Raw genomic sequence first — 16,610 nt, 5'->3', positions numbered from 1 at the left:
CAAAAAAAGAACACATGACAGTTCAATACTTGGGTTTACATACCCTTAGAGCTAAATACAGATTAGCTGTAAAAATGTAGCTTTTACCACTCCCAGGTGCCCACTTGCAACTACTTGGAGTTGGGGAGTGGGTCCAGGGGGTAACCGCTAGGAGTCTGCAAATCCTTTGTGCAGGCAATTTGTTATGGTTGGGAGTGCAGTGCAGAAAGTGTAGTTTTATTTCTAACTTTCTACTAGCAGATTTTTCCTAAAATATGCAGATATATATTTATAAAGAAGCTAAATAAATTTGTAAAGCATTAAAGATGAAATTTGTTTTTTGTGTCTACAATTTTAGGAGGGGATGGGAATAAAGTTCCATTTTTAAAAAGCTCATTATTGCACAAAAGGGATAGGCAAAATCCCTTCTGAAAAAAACCCTCCTACCTGCCTGATTGCTCCAGGAAACGCACATGCACAGCTGAGCTTTGGCTGCCAGGATACCCTGCATTCCCAGGTTCCCCTGTCCTTGCTGCGGATGAATTTATTCCTGCGCATTGCAAAAGTTATATTGTCCCAGCTCAGCCCAGCCGAGATGTCTGAATATCGTGTCTAGGAAGAGAAAAACAAAGAAGATGATGGCACCCTAAGTTGGATATGGGACAGGTGAGTATTGCGGGTTTGGTTCCGCTTTAAGGGCAATAATTGATGTGTGCTTTCTTATTACGGAATTTTTACCCTCACTACCTGCTCAAATACCATTTATTGGTCCCTCTAGGCACAAAGTGAGGGCAAATCTTCCTAGTGAGGACATAGTAATAAATAGTAATAAATCCCGACTAATACTAAAACTTAAAAAAAAATGTCATTGCCCCCTGCTTCCCTTATGAAAAACTGATGAGCATTGAGAGCATTGGTGTAATGCTCACTGAGTTTCTCAGTTGCTTAAAGACTCAATGCCCCCTCATTCTGCTAATCGCTTGGTGTTAGAGGGGTTTTTATAGTTGTGAATGGGTACAGGGTGTAAAAGGAAGGACTGAGGGGGATTGTTTTTGCTTGAAGTGGGATTTGAAATCACTTGCTCAGGGTAAAGTAAATCTTAAACCTTGTACTATTGGGGACACTTAAGATGCATTGTCTATGGATGATATATGCATTGTCTGGTATAATAAGTAGAGAGAGAAAGAAAGATGGGCTTTACGGCAAACATTTTTAACCAAACAAACCAAAATTTAATAAACAAAATATTGTCCTAGGCCTAACATAGATCAACTAAGCTAAAGCCTAGACTATACAAAGTTCTCCTGTACACTCTTGGTACTAATGGTACTTGGTTCTAATTTCTGATATTAACAGAATATTGTCTGTCCCGGAGTTCTAAAGGTTCAATACTTTTAATATCAGAAATTAGAAGAACGACTACCTATCAATAAAATACCCAAATAACCCAATAGCAAATGAAACCCATTTTCTAGTCAGAGAGATGGACAACCAGAAAAGATCCTTTGTCCTGTATTGGACAACTAAATTTTATCACACTTTGTGTCTCTTCTTCTTGCACTTCACTCAACATGTTACGATTATTCCTACACATCCTTGGTGAGCAATACACAATCTCAAGGAATCCCCTGAGGAAGCTCTTGTGAGCGAAACGTGTCAGCATATGAGATACTCATTGCTATATATTCCTATAACCCCATGTGCATTCCCTAACATGGGGGAAACCAACAGTGTATGTACCAAGAGTGTATAGGAGAACTTTGTATAGTCTAGGCTTTAGCTTGGTTGATCTATGTTAGGCCCAGGACAAAATTTTGTTTCTTAAATTTATGTTTGCTTGGTTAAAAATCTTAGCCATAAAGCTCATCTTTCTTTCTCTCTCTACTCTTTCTATACCATTTGAAATAAGGGCTAGGCAAAACATACATAATTTTTACTTTTTGTTTGTGACTCTGGGGTAAGAACAAATAAATATCAATCATGTCTATGGATGAATATTTGGAACTAATCAGAGGATGGCAACCACAAAGGAAATAAATCTAAAATGGCAATGTGGATCATTGAAGTTGGTTCCAGTAAAGACGGGTCAAAAATATGGCCAAATATTACAGAATATATTCTAAAATTATTAGGATATTTTACATCATCCTTTGCATGCCAAGTTCCACTGAAAAATAAATATCCCATTCTTTTGGTGGATGCATTCAAGGTATCAAAAACACACACACAGCCTAAAATAAAAAAGTTTTGTGTTTGTTATCTATCTTATCTGATGGAATTTGTCACTAGGCACAGCTTTGATCTTCTGTTATCAAATGTCCTTGCTGTAGAAGCCATATCTGTTTTGGATCTACACAAGGATTCACATACACTGGAAAATATATTCATGCCGCCTTATTTCTTGAAATACTCTTGACTGTTATGATTGGTGACTGTCTTACATTTCTTAGAAGAATATGGACAAGAGGCCAACATAAGCATGCAGTAAAGACAGAACAAAGTTGGAAATCACATCAATGACTCACAATAATGAACGTAAAGGTAACGTAAAACGTAATGTCACAGCAGTGTCACCATGATTGCCGGAGAACTAGAATTGTCAGAAGGAGATTCCTTCATGGGTTAAATATTGTGGGAGCGGGTATTATTTTTTGGGTTCAGACCACATTGGGCTATTTTCTGATTTGATTTACAATCTAATAAAATGATCAGATCAGAAGTGTATCTGAAGCTAGATCAATAGCAAATTGTAAGTTTGGAGACAAATTGGAAATGTTGGTACATATCAATAAAAGTTGTTTAATGTGCACAAGTAAATAGGAAAATCTTATTAGGAGCTTCCATCTGTCCTATGTTTTATCCCATACCCACCCCACAATTCATTATATTGCTATATATACCACAGAAGAGAACTGGTTTGGGTGGAAGGCGTTTGCCCCCTGGGTAAGTATAATGTGTTGGGCTTTATAATTCAAACCTTAATCAGAGTGGGACCTACAGTCAAAGAAACAATCTAGGTATTGTCCTTATTAAGACTGGGGATCCACAGCATCATTCAGCACCAATTGTCTCTGCAGCTCTAAGATATCATTTGACCAAATTCAAAGCTCTCCAAAGGAAGCTCATTAATGAGGCACCATGGTACACTTTGCATGGTAGACTTTCTTTACCCTGCAGCATTATTTTCCTACTCTTCAAAAAAGGTCTTTTTATTAGTGTTACCCTCCAGGCTATGGGTTGCCACTCCTTTCCATTATACATAGACAGCATAGTGGCTAAGGTATTAGTGTTGTGTATATCTCCAGGAACATTGCCTTTATGGAGGTTGTATGTGGTCACCATATTTTTCTATGTTACCTCTATATGTTCTGGTTTTCTGGGTAGTGCGCCAGTTGGGTGTAGTATGTTCAGGCTTCAACAAAACTTCCATGTTAGAACACTTTTCTAAAACTTTATTCCCAAGTATTCAATGTGTTTTGTATTGGTGTAGGTGAATTAGTGAATCAAAGGACTGCTTGGGGTGTGTTTATGACTTCCTAGGCTAGAGGAAGAGATTGTTTGACACTGGAAGACATCTAACCAGAAAGTGAGGCCGTGCCTAATGTACAACGGGGACAATAGAAGGAACACAGTGGTGCGGCGATGATAAACATGTTCCAAGAATCATATCCTTGGGTAAGTAGCAAATTCACTGCAGAAAAAATTTCTTCTAGAAGAAAGTCAGATACTTACTGTTTTTCCATACATTGATTCTTTGATAAGTCAGAAGAGTCTGATCAATCTGCACAAAACAAACATGCATGTTGAGTGTATGCAAACTCCAATGACATAACTGTCCTATGTACTCCCTTTTGTTCTGTTAAAATTTCAGTTAAAGCCATTTTGTTATTTCTGCTGGATAAATGCAAAAAATTCTGGCAAAGATGTCACAAGTTGATATCCTCCTGTGCATTCTGCTACTATTGCATTCCTATTAGTTACTAAACTCCTCTGTTAACTACAGACCCCCCCCCCCCCCCCCACACACACTATGCAGAACAGGGGAAGATATTTCTAAATACTAAAATACTTTGTGTTCTGGGATGACAATACTTATACAGTACAGTGAGTTAGGTTATGTATAGACCTTAAGCTATGTACACTTGTGCAATGGATCTTGTCCGATAATCGGCTCAGGACTGATATCGGATGAGAATCTTGCGTGTGTACAGCTCATTGTCCATCGTCCAAACGACCGTCCTGGCGAATCCACAGACGATGAACTAAAAACGATCATAATTCAAGTAAAGGGAAGAGAGAGCAGTGGGGAGCCGTGCCGTTATTCCGCCCTTCCCCCTCTCCATAGAGCAGAATGGCGTTGTATGTACAATACTCGTTCATGCATCGTGCAGTTGTTGCTGTGCTCTCCTCCATAAGGAGATACAGTGGTTATCCCCACTTCGTTTATCATTGAATATAGTATCTTTTCTACAATAAATTTCATCCTTGTTAATTTCAGCTTACTGAAACTTGTCAGTTAGCCTGAGTGATAGAAGTATTGTGTACTTTGATCTAGTTCTGTTTTATCTTCTTTTTTTTTGTCTGTCGTGTTTTGTATTGAATCTTCAATTTATATATAAAGAATGTTTAAAATAAAAAATAGAAAAACTCCAAAAATGTACAAAAAAGGGTCAAAAGCATACAGAAATTAAAAAAAAGGCACAAAAAAGATCAAAAGTTTAAAAAGCTTACAAAAAAAGAACAAAAATCCACAAAAGCCTAAAAAGACAACAAAAGTTGCCACCACATGAGCTGATAAGCTGTATGCTATATTTTTGATCTTACTATTAAATACACCTATATATAAAAATCAGTTGCATTTCTGTCTATCCGTTCACAAATTCTATGGATCTTTGTCTATACTTTATCTTAATTTTTTCCCAGAAGCTTTCTTATCTTTAAAGATCTGCACCCCACCCACCTCTTTCAAGCCAACTCCAACCAGACTGATATGTTTACCTTAAGACCCTCAACTTGTTTCCTAATGCAGAGATTCGAGGGAACCGGCATTCACATAAACAGTTGTCCCAGGACCGCCATAAATCATCTTCTTTCACAAATATGTGAACTGTGTTTATTGTTCGTCTTGGCAATGGTATTTAAAACATTCATCCTAACATATGTATCCTTACAGAAACACGAAAGTTGACGCCAAAATATCTCAGGATACATTTGACTCTTCATTTGGGTTATGTTTTACTATATACATAAGGGAAGTGTCTGTAAATAATGCTGAGAATATCCATAAAAAAAAAAGAAAACTCCATTATGTGGAAGGCGTGAGTATCTTTTGCGGAATGTAGTCACATCAAGTCATTAGAAGGACCAGTTAGGTCCTTAATGACATTTTCTAATCCCCCAATTAATCATCAGCATGACGTATGTTTTGAAGCTTTCCCAATTATAATTACAGTTAAAATATTTCATGCTGGTGTTAAATCGCCCTCATTAATTTTAAAGCAAGAAAGTTTGCGGCTTGCAGAAAAAACATTGAAAGTTTTCAAAGAAGCATTTTTTTAAAAAGTTTGGAGGTTTCAAACTAAACATTGATGAAAGGAGTTAACACCCCAAATTAAATATGTGTTAAAACATCATTTGACAAAGTCAGCAAGTGATTTTCTGGGAATGTGCAGGGTAAGGAAAGTTGTATTTTTCTACTAAATCCATGCCTGCACAACAGACCTGACAAACGCAAACATCGGCCTAATACTTTTCAGCAAATCAGATGACAAATTTCTTTTTTAACAGCTCAAACAAAATATAATTTAGAACAAAATTTTAAGAGTATGTCAAGCCAAAAGTGTTTTTCTTAGGTTTGGATAAAGTGGGGGAGGTTAAGATAACAGTAAGAGCTCTGTTAGAGAGATTTGCCATTACTTCCTGTTCTGATAAAAATGTTTAATCAGACAGGAAGTGAGGGGAATTCTCCAAAAGCAACACAGCACGCATAAAAATGATTTTTGTTGGCAATGGTTAATACACAATTGTAACTACTGTTGCCTGAAATGATCATTTAAAATTGCTGATGGACTTAAGATATCACTTGGTTAAACCTAATGTGCACTTTAAGGCATGCTAACATGACATGTGATAGCACTGATTGATAGGCCACTTTAGCATACTCTAAGCGCCCATTGCAGTTTGATGAACAGAGGTCATTGTATTATAATGTCAGGCATGCTTGTGTAAGAGTATTAAGAACTCCGCAAGACCTAACGGCAAACTAAAGTGTCAGAACTACAAACCATTTATAAGAACTGCTGACCGATAAGGTTTGGGCATCACATGGAAGAATCATAAGAGAAATAAGCTTGTGATGTAAGAAAACATACTGCATGGCTTTTATAGAGGTTTTAAGAACCCCCCAGTGAGTAAAACACTTGATATGTTAATTTAGTTTGAGATGTCAACACCAGTTTTTTAAGGACCATCTGGGTGATGATTAAAGCTAAATTTGCTTTTATTGTGCATTCCCTACCCCTTTACCCCCATCCAGATGGTAAAAAAACCAGACCCAATGACATTATTAATATTAGTTATTATTTATATAGCACCAACATATTACGCAGTGTTGTACATTAAATAGGGGTATCAATTTGGTATTGTGCATCCCTATGAAATGTAGGCAGAATACAGAAAGTGGGGGTGTGCTGTACATAGTTTCCCCCAACTGGAAAGCTGTGAAAAGTGTCAAACATATGGGGGAGTACCAAATCTGGAACCAAAAAAACAATAAAAACTACCTTGTCCCAGCTTGAAATCCAACACCAAAGACAAAGTACCAGCTTAACCTCCCACTTACTCTGCTCTGATCTGATTGGTTCATACAGCTGCCCCCCTTCTCTCCTTACAATTAAGCTACATACACAAGCTAGATGAGTATTGCCCTAAAAAAATTGTCACTTTAGGTATAAATCTGAAGTGTGTACAGCAGTTCTCTAATTTCTGTGACAGGTTCATGAATGGCAAGTAGGGATGACTGCTGTACTTTCCTATGGAGTGATAGAGTGCAGAAGGCTGCTGATCTTTTGTTCTCCCCCATTGCCTCTCAGAACAGCACAGTGTGTACTGTACTCAGTCATTCTCCTGTCACTGGAAATGATCAAGAAAGTTTGTTTCCAGCTACAGTGATCTGCCATTCCTCTGATGTCTGCTTTAGTGCAGGGTATAAGGAATTAAAAGAGACCAATATATGATGCTATAAAACAAAGACTGGGGTGTACATACAAAAAGAACAGGGTAGAGTCCAGATTAGTGATATTTTCAATCCTGACAAGTTTTGCAGAATAAACACGCTTTTTCAGGGGGATATCACAAATGCAAAGAGATACAGCCAAAACAAACTTCAGAACCTTGTATTCAGAGAAAGATAAATACCCAAATCCTGAGACTCTGAAATAGAATATTTGTCAATGAGTTTGCCCACGATTTGCCCAACATTCAATAGTGAACAATAACCCTATGAATTAAACCAAAACATGTCATTTGCCAGGGGAAAATTACTTTCCTTGACTTTTAACATCTGTTCTTTATTGGGAAAAAGACTTTACCGTAGAATCGAATTTAAGAAAAGAGTGAATATTACCTTTCCTAAAAATTGACCTGACATTCCGTCAACTTATGTTTTTTTTAATTCACCTGGTTTAAGCTGCTGAATGATTCCATTTGCTTCTGCAAATATTGACCCCAAATATCTGATGCTAGTTTGACTTCAATTCAATTAATGAATCAGATTTGCAATATACTAACCTGCCTGATCACAATCTTTCTTAAAAAGTACAATGAGCTGCGTATGCCAAGTTCATTGTAGGATGCTTGGATATCCCAGCAATCCTGAACTTCATGTGCATGTCCTTCTCACCTGGGCAATCAAGGTGGCCAAGGATTTGGTAGCGGGAAGAGGACCAGATGAAGATGGCAGCACCCATGACGTAGCAAGGACAAGTGGGCGTAAATGAAAAATTGCAATAAAGCTGCTAAGTTTACTTTAATAAAGAAGAGACATTGACTGTCATGTCTACAATAAAAGATCTGTGTTATTGTACTTTTTCTTTTTTAACATTTAGTTCTGCTTTAAACTCAAAAATTTGTATTCCAACTCAGACAGTTTTTTTATTTCCTCCTGAATCTTCTCTACACACGGTTCTTATCAAAGTGATTAAAAAATATTCCATAGTGATTTCCTCAAGCATAGGGACTGCCGTAGATGGCTCTATATGCACTGTTAAAGTCTACATAATTCATCAGTGCTATAAAAAGAAATAAAAAAGTAAAATTCTGTCTTTCACAGTTGTAATAATAACATCATTGTGTAATAAATAAAACTTGTCCCTCGTTTTGTATACATGATTTACATGTTATGTAATGCATAAGAAAAAAGGTGACTAAGGATTGGCACTGCCAATTATGCTACACAAGCTTTTTTGTAAGTCACTGAAACATAATTAATAAGATCTTCTTGTATGTAACAAAGTCACTATTCATGCATAAAGCAGAGAAAAAAACAAAGAACAAATTTTCTTACCTTAATGCTTCAGGCCCTTAAGAAATAATTAACTGTTCAGTAATGCATTTTTTACGACTTGCTGCCAATGTGTTTTACGACCCTATCCACAGCTTGCTGGGATAATAAAGGTTTGCTTGTTGTGTTGCGAGGTGTATGCCCCCTGTGCTCACCATGGACCAACTTGCTCCAAGCTGTTTCTGGACAAAAAGGATCACATTCTTGTTCAGGGGCTATTGTGCTGCTCTTCAACAAGTAGGTTTTTCTGTCCAGAACTATTTTGCAGTGGCAGCTGTACAAAAGATGTATGCTGTGTGTCCTAGAACAGTACATATCAGTATTACTTTTATTGGTAAATCCCATCAGTCAGTGTTTCTCCAGAATATTATGTCTTCATTTTGGGTCTTTGCAAGGGTAGAGTCATTATTTTTTTGACTGAATCCATTCATCGTATTGTTGGTCATACTCTTCCTTTTTTTTCCTTTAAACTTTCTTTAAAGTTTCTTTCTAAAATGTCCAAAGCAATAAATCCCGACAAATACATTTTTGGTTTACATACAACAAACGTGCCTGCCTCTTTGCAATCTTCTCTTTAATTTACATTACAGAGAGCTACAGACGTGTGGGATCCTGGCATAGCTGGCATCTGGGAAGGACTGCACTTCAGTGGGCATGCATGGAAGTTATGTCATTCTGTCTTAACCAATCTAGATGGCTAAAAATCCTGAACGCAAAAGAGGACAAGGTGACGATTCCAGCACCAGCAAAGGAGAGAGGAGAGTTTAGTTGCCATTTTATCCTGGCTGAAGATCCCAAACCTAAAAGATGACTGGGTGAAGATGGCGGTACCGAAACAAGAAGAGGGGAGTTTACCTAAATCATTTTGTACAGACAGGTAAGTTTGTTTTATTGCAAAAGGGTATTGCCTGTCCCTTTTATGTACTTCTTTTACATTAATTTTAGTTCTGCTTTAAGGAGTAGGGCAATATCAGATTTTTTCATAGAATGTAACTAACAGGTTACACGAAGACCAGTTGGGAGTAAACATTTGAAAATATCTTTCTGATCTGGTTACCTTTAGGGTTTGTACACCTGTGGACTGAGCACAGTAAGCCTGTATAGACAAGGTCTTCATTTCCTTCTTGTCACGTCTCTTTTCTTGTTTTTGCTTGAAATCTATCATTTCTGCCTTCAGTTATTTATTTCTTAATATATCAATCCATCATAAATACATTTTAACAATATTAATACATATTGTGGGAAACACACAGCTGGAGAGGTATTTGAAATAATAAAAATGGAAAAAGTTAGAAACCCACAGCTCCATGTTCATGTAGCACAAGGCCGAGGAGCAGACACTTGGCTCAGAGAGCTCATCTGCAAATCTGTACATGTTGTAGGAGCACGGGGAGAAATGTATTTTCACACTTCTTCTTGTCTGTTGTAAATTAGCCTGATGTCATAAGAACAGAAGTCACAAGAACTTACCCAGGAGAAGGACCTGAGGTTATGGCTTTCCCAACCCTGTGTGTGTTCCAGACCTAGCGGCTGGGTTGTTAATGATATATCAGGTGTATGGAAAATGGAGGAACAGGACTGAACACGATCCCCTGACACCATGCTGGCTGGAAATAAAAGGGAAGAATCCGATGTCCCCCCAGCATTAGTCCTTACAGGAACTCTTAAAGGTCTAGAGAACATGCAGTAGTAGCTGCGTCTGTTCTCCTGCCTTTGTCTTGTATATGAAACTTTAAAAAAAACTTTCTGTTGCCTATGGTCAAAAAAAAATGATGACACTACCTAGGAAAAACACTGCAATAAATCATTAAATGTATCTTTATTTCATATTTTGTGTGCTTTTTTCCAGCAATAATGCTGAACAATATTCTGATTCTGAGGTCTGATTAGATACCATGTCCATCTTCATACATAAAGTTCTATTTATAAAGCAGTGAATCTGACATTCCCTGAAACATTCCCTGGGGAAGAATCAATTACTGCCACCAAAAAACATGGACCTGGAAGATTCTCCACCAAGGAATGTCAGATTCACTGCTTTATAAATAGGCTCTATAGAGGTTTGTATAGCAATATTTGGCCACCAAACACTATGGAAGGATCAGTAGAGCTAAAGACTAGTAAGCTATTAGATACCATGCAAAACAACCATATATTGGGTAAGAGGGAAGTGAACCTTTCTAAAACAGGAGCAACTAAAATTGAATATAATTAAGTTATTTGATAGGTGCAGGAAAATTGCCAGGCTCCTCACTCTTCCTATTAGTCTTTTTATCTTATAGGCAACTTCATTGGTCAATAGGGTGTCTGCAGTTAGTGAGGATGCTTGATTTTGACAACAAAACCAGACAGACGCTGGAATGCATTTAGAGACACAAGAACTGGTTGCCTACACCATTCAACTTTTTCTCCTATGGCAAATCTAAGCAAAGGGTGGCCTAGTGTACCTCAACTATACTAGGCAAGACAGGACAAAACACAAATAAAGTTCAAGTGAGTTATTTTGCATTATTAAATGTAGGGTTGTGTTTTTAGACAAGTGGGCATATCTCATACAAAAGTCATTTGGAAGTTCCAATAGTGAACCTGGTCTGACCTTTTGGCTAGATTTGCTTAGCACAATGGCTCTTGAAGGCCGTTTCTTGAAGGCTATAGGCAGTTTTACCAATGGTCCTCCATGCCAGTTTCCCCTGTAACAAAGGTAATATTCATTCATATAAAATATATTACACACACTTGCTACTTGTTTTTTGTAATGTAGCACACTTCTTATAAAGTATCATTCTTTAAAATTTTACTTAGGAGTAAGGTAATACGGTACTGAGGTCTTTTTGGTTCATCCCCCACCTACTAGATTGTACTAGCTACATACTAGATTGTAAGCTCTTCAGGGCAGGGTCCTCTCCTTCTGTATCACGGTCTGTATTAGTCTGTAATTTGCAACCCCTATTTAATGTACAGCGCTGCGTAATATGTTGGCGCTATATAAATCCTGTTTAAAAAAAAAATAATATTCACAGCTCCACCTCTTGATACATACAATCTCATTTTTATATGTGATTTGTACATCTTTTCATAGCATGCCCCACAATAAAAAAAGCCCTTTTAGCACCATACTGATCATAACCCCTTTCCTTTGGGAAACCAGGCCATGTGATACGTTATAGCTGTCACTGCTCACGACTGGTTAATATGGCAAATCACTGGACAAAGATCAATCTGGGCAGGTTTATGGCTCAGTTTCAGGAAGGAGGAAGCTTGGAGTGGAAATTCCCACAGATGTTGATTTGATCTGATCCTCTGAAGTTGCCTGATGGATGTGCTATCACTCCATCATTCTGTAAATATACAACTATTTGTGTATACAGGGCATGTTTGCTAGCACTGGATAACCCAAGTTCCTTAAAAAGAGACTTTAATAGCTAGAGCGTGTCCATTTTACAAATTTGTCAATGAAAAGTTTATTATTGTAAGATTTTTTATCTAAACGAATTTTAATTATTGTTTAGGTATTAGCCTATGTAGCCCACCTACCCTCAGTAAATGACTCTAAAGTACACAATATTTAAATTATCTATAAATTAACTGATATGCATTTACAAATAATTTGCACAGATGGTCATTTTTTGTTGCTGGAGATGATATTTTATGATCGCTTTAAGTAACACTAGAATGAATGTGTGTATACACAGTTTAGTTCTTTGGAGAGTAAAGGGGGAGGATGAGCAGGAGGTACCCCGCTGCATCCTCCCCTTTAGGAATGAAGGCAGTCGTCCCATTTCGGAGGTTTTGGTGATCCTCTGCTATAAACTGCTAAACAATGTTGGGCGACCGCTTTACCAAAGCTACCTACACTTGCATGCTAGATAATTGTCACCTGAGACAAATTAGATTACAAGCACAGCAATTAGATACAGGCACAGCAATCTCTTTGTAGCATGATCTCAATTTACTATCTTCATTAAAAAGACACATCCAGGTTTGCATATTCCCCGGCAAGTCTTTTGACCTGCATTCACATGTTCAAATTGTATAAAAAACGAGATGAAGAGGAAAAGAGAAAACAAACTTTTAAAAATATTTGTTCCGGTTATGTTATTATTATGTTATTATATTATGTTATTATGCTCATTCCAGCAGTTATGTTTCTGCCATTGCCAGGACTGTGAGAGAGTTGGAGGCACTGGTGGCCATCTGTGTGAAGGACACAGACGAGGGTGACACGAGGGCACGCACACGAGGGTGACAACTCTGCTGTTCATAAGATTGTCAATGCAATGCAAGAGCTATATTTGGATGTATGTATGTATGTATATATTATATATATACATGTGTGAATGTCATCACTAGGAAACACATGGAGGAAACGTATCAACACATTTCAACCAAACTTTCTAGACATATGACTCATGTGAGTGCACCGCTGATCTTTGTACAGTGTTGTGGTATATGTCAGAGGTATGTTTGCATGTATGTATGTGTGTATGTATTGCTCAGTGACAGTGTGTCTTTTGCTTGAATTTTTACATACTTTTTTTGGACTCTTTTACAAATTTCTGGCCTGTAATAATGCCTTTTCCTGTATAATATAAGATTGCAATAAATAAAACCCAGGGTAATCAGCTAGTATATTTATATCAGTGAAATAAGAAGCAGCAGACAGATTAACTAATCTCTCCCTCTGCTTTCCTATCCTATCATCCTGTTCCTTTCTAAAACATAAACACTGCGGAACAACTTGGCTCCTTGTTCTACTTTTTACTTTTCTACTCCAAATTCTACTGAACAAGAAACAGGCTAATACCAACTCCAATACAGTTTCTGATACTGCTTGCAATAAAAATAAATATATCAATGAATTTATGAATACAGCAGTGACATTATTTACATATAAGCTTTAAAGATACAGTAATATAATTGGACAGCTTAGATCTTCAGACGTAACCATGAAAGTGTAATTTCCTCCCTCCCTTCATCACACAGCCTTCATCAACCCATTTTTAGTGTTAGAAATGCACTGTTTACTTCCTCCTGTAAATTCAGAGAAGGCAGCTGTAGCCACACTTTACCAGAGGATGTAAAACAGGTCTCAGTTCTTACCAGTAACTCTGAAAACATTACAGCTTCAGAGGCTGCTATAACCATCAGGATCCTAGCAAAACAATGCTAGCAGGCTGTTTGCTCTTGTTGACATTTCTTTAGCAGATGCCAGAGATGAATGTGTTTGCTCCCTTTGTTTGGACGTGGACTGTCATCACCACAATTACCTTGTTCCAGGACATGAGAAACTACCCAACTTTTACTTTCTTATTATTCTTTCTACATTTGCAAAACACATTAAATAAACCACACAGCATACTTAAAGTCTTAGAAGCTCCAAGGACCAATGGGAGTGGCTGCTAATGTTTTTGTAGGCCATATTTGAGGCTTGGGTTCTATATATGGCCTGTGTTATAACTTAGAAGAAAGGATTTGTAAAAGCTTTAGCTGTCTCTGCTTATGTTGAGCAGATATAAAATAACTTCTGTATCTGACTACAATACTTCCAAAGTAGCTACAGATTACTGGTGTAACATGGCCATCGACCACTGCATTGAATACCGTGAACATCTACCGGAGCTGGCCAATTTGTAGCTTTATACAATGTCAATTGGTTAGTGAGTGATAGACAAATTACTTGAAATTCTGTAACATGGATCTTTCATTTACTATATTCGTATAATACATCTTTCGTATAAAGATGTTATCTAGCCATTATGCAATGTTGTTACTGATGACCTGATTTATTAAAGCTCTCCAAGACTAGAGAAGATAGAATATCTTGGGAGAACCTTGGATAATCCTGAAACCCCTTATAAAAATATCATATATTTATTATAATATATATTATATTTTAAAAATTTAGTAATCAGCAATGGAATTATAAAATGACTGTAAAGTGGTGATTTTTTCAGCTTTGTAGATGTGTAGGAAAAAAGTGCTGTTATGGTAAACAAATAACATCAGTTTTCCAGCACACAGGTTATATAAAGGGCTCCCGATTTTTTCCAGGACAAGTTGGTGCATTTTCAGATTTTACTTGCAGTGTCACCCAGTGGTGATATCTGGTATTGTCAGCCTCCAGCTCTCCAGGCAATGCCAGCGGCAAGAACACCAAGGACAATGTAGAACAGGGGTGTCAAACTTAAATACACAGAGGGCAAAAATTAAAAACTTAGACAATGTCGCGGGCCAACCTTGAAATTTATTGAAAAAATTGAGAACATTTTTCCTTCTCATTAGATATAAAACCTTTTCATATGCTTCACATTCAATTTGGAACAAGCCTTTATTAGAGAAAGAGGCATAATATTTTTTTTAATTTTATTTAAGAAAAAATCTTATGCCTTTCTCTATTTGTAGCCTTCTGACTTAAATTTCAGTGGTAACCTTTTTGCACAGGCTAACAATAATAATAACAATATTCTTCTATGAAAATCCAACCATTCAAGTCCATGCCTTGGAGTAGCAAGGAAAATACAGCTGAGGGGGAGTGCGGGAAATGCCAGATGCGGCCGATGCGGGGCTCAATCTTATGAATGGCCTGCCGCTGGAACTCCCTCTTCATTGAAATAGCGCCAGCATTATTTGAGTCTATAAAACAGTCCAATGCGGGGCCACACATAGGCAGAGAGCCCACTGGTCCATGGAGTGATGCCAGGAATTGTAGTAACAGCGCAATTTCAATAAAGCCGCTGGACAGCTGCAGTTCATATTTAGGATTCCTTTGGGAGCCCAAAAAAAGGATGTTGGGGGGCCAGAGTTTGACACCCCTGATGTAGAAGGTGGAATCTTTTCTTGGTTACTACACTAATAATTTTTTTATATATCTTTTATAAACAAAAACTATATTGTGTATATATCAGCCGGATTATTTCAAATATCAGGTGTATATACCTTTGTATTCTCTATGCTTACTTTGATTTCTTCAATGATCTAATGTTCCTTCCTAATGATATTCCTCTCTTCATATCCTATTCCTAATACACTTGGGAAACCTAGCACAGTATTGTCTACCACTGATGTCTATAAAGTCTATAAATAAAACAACCACAGCAGAAAAAAAATCAATGATGCAATTACTTGTTTTGTACAAGATTTTCCATGAATGTAACCAGAATAGATGGAAATAATCCAAAACATTAGGATCTAACACGTCATAGGGGTGGATTTATATGGAAGATATGGGTCTCAGAGGACACTCAGGCTTTATACATTTACCTTTCAGTGTACTGGGATGACCAGACAAAGCCACATAGATGGAACTGATGTAATGGTAAAGTATTTGGAATGTATAAGGGTTAAGCTGACTTAAATGTCAAAATAAAGCTTTGTGAAATGACCAGCTGAGATTGATGAATAAATGATTAAGCTGCTTCCTTGCCTGGAGAAAATGCTGTTGAAGGCTCAGTTCAGTTATAGTCACACACCTGAAGGCTTATCATGTGATGTCTGGCAATACTTCCAATGATGATCATGCAAAGACTTTTAGTATCATGCACATTATTATGTGGTTGTATTATCTGTCCTTTTAGGAGGCCTTTCCACCTAAGGGTTGCAGTAACATGCAGTGAACTGATGCATTTTACTGTGCTTTGCAGTGCAATACTATTCATATATATGGCACCACAATGCACAAACACAATAGGGATTGTGGATCTCTGCTGCAGCACACTGCAACAGCCATACTGTGTGATGCATTGAAATTTGCTGTAGGTCTGTTGTTTTTTTTTTACAGTTTTAGAGCTATTTAAAGCTAATTAGATGCCTTAGCACAATGCATGATAAAAACTAACACATGTTAATACAGCAGAACACTGGACTGGGTGGCCTATGAATTTGTAATGACTGCAGTTCATTAAATTTGTATCCACTTGGCAGACCTGTGCTATTAAATTATTGGTAGATATAAAGGATAGGGCAAAATCAGATTGGAACATGTGGGATCCACATAAGTCACTCACCCTTCCACACACTGCGCCAATTAAAATGAATAAATTATGTTTGTTTCCCCCTAGCTATAGTTCCCACA

The sequence above is a fragment of the Pyxicephalus adspersus genome, chromosome 12 (genome assembly GCF_032062135.1).
Source record: "Pyxicephalus adspersus chromosome 12, UCB_Pads_2.0, whole genome shotgun sequence".
Taxonomy (NCBI): Eukaryota; Metazoa; Chordata; class Amphibia; order Anura; family Pyxicephalidae; genus Pyxicephalus; species Pyxicephalus adspersus.
Note: the sequence above shows the minus strand (reverse complement) of the source record.